The following is a 1,448-nucleotide window of genomic DNA, read 5'->3' on the forward strand; positions in this document are numbered from 1 at the left end:
GTGCACCGGGGCAAGATCGAGCGTGCACCCGAGGCGCCCCGAACATGCACCAAGGTGCACTCGGCCCACATGTGAGCGCAGGTCGTTGCGCCCGAGGTGGTGTGTGGGCACCGCGTTGCAGACGGGACACTGCACGCACACGACGCCCCGTCCAGGTGCACGCACGTAGGCCGGGCCGGGTGCACACCCGACGCCCTAGCAAGGTGCGCGCACCCGGGCAGGGCTCACACTTGGCGAACGGGGCGCACTTCGCGAGGGAGGGTGTGCACCTCGACGGGGGTGGGTGGCCGGGGTGGATTCGCACGTGGGTCGCGGTTTGCTAAGTACACACTGCGACAAGCTCATAACGGGTGCGATCATACCAGCGTTAGTGCACCGGATCCCATCAGAACTCCGCAGTTAAGCGCGCTTGGGCCGGAGTAGTACTGGGATGGGTGACCTCCCGGGAAGTCCCGGTGTTGCACCCTTTTTTAGTTTTTCGCCGGGCGTCGCAATGCTATTTGAATAAACCTTTTGCCCGTTTGCGTTCTCGTCGGGGCCGGGCCGGGCCGGGGTGCGCTGCCCGCACTACCGCGCGCGCGGGGGCGACACCGAGCGCGCACCCGAGGCGCCCCGAGCACACAGGCCACGGTGCAACCCGGGCGTTGTGCGCGCACCCCGGTGCGCCCGAGGTGCTGCGCGCGCACCCAGGTGAAATCGGTGTGCACCTCGGCCAGTGCGCGCTCGGTCGAGTCGCGCACGTTGGCCAAGGTGCACGGTGATGTTTCTTACTCTAAGGTTCCGCACCAGACGCCCGGGACAGGTGAGCGAAGCTGGGCGGGGCCGGGTGCGCGGCCGGGGCAGGTGCACGCAGCTAGAGAGAGCTTTGGAGCACACCAGAGGTGCGCACCTTGGAGCACACTTCGGAGCGCACCAATGATGCGCTCCATTCAAAAGTTTCCTGAAAAGGCAAAAAAAGTTGAGATTATAGAATTTCCCACTTGAGAGATTGTAAAAAAAAAAAATTTAAAATGAAGGAAACGCGGGTGCCAAGGTGTGCGCGCCCGGGTGCGCAGCCCAGCCAAGGTGTGCGCACCAAGGCGCCCACCCTGGCGAAGGTGCACGCAAGGTGCGCACCCGAGGCAAACCGGACAATTAACCCAACTTTCGACTTCGCGCGCACCTGCGCACCTTGGAGCGCACTTCGGAGCGCTCCTTGGTGCGCACCAATCTTGGGCACCTCGGAGTGCACCATGGCGCCCACCAAGGTGCGCACCCGGGGCAAACCGAGCTCCGACTTCGTGCGCACCTTGGAGCGCACGAAAGGTGCGCACCATGGCGCCCACCAAGGTGCGCAGCCCAGCCAAGGCGTGCGCATCAAGGTGCGCACCCTGGCGAAGGTGCGCACCCGGGGCAAACCGAGCTCCGACTTCGTGCGCACCTTGGAGCGCACAAAGGGTGCGCAACCC

At 64.8% G+C, this 1,448-nt stretch overlaps 1 non-coding gene across 1 annotated transcript; it reads left to right on the forward strand.

The window, feature by feature from the left end:
- The first annotated feature begins 348 nt into the window (after positions 1-348).
- On the forward strand, positions 349-467 carry LOC131869034 (5S ribosomal RNA). Its single transcript, XR_009367429.1, has one exon. It is a non-coding gene; the product is annotated as a 5S ribosomal RNA (ribosomal RNA).
- Positions 468-1,448: the final 981 nt, after the last annotated feature.

Source organism: Cryptomeria japonica, unplaced genomic scaffold (genome assembly GCF_030272615.1).
Source record: "Cryptomeria japonica unplaced genomic scaffold, Sugi_1.0 HiC_scaffold_229, whole genome shotgun sequence".
Classification (NCBI taxonomy): domain Eukaryota; kingdom Viridiplantae; phylum Streptophyta; class Pinopsida; order Cupressales; family Cupressaceae; genus Cryptomeria; species Cryptomeria japonica.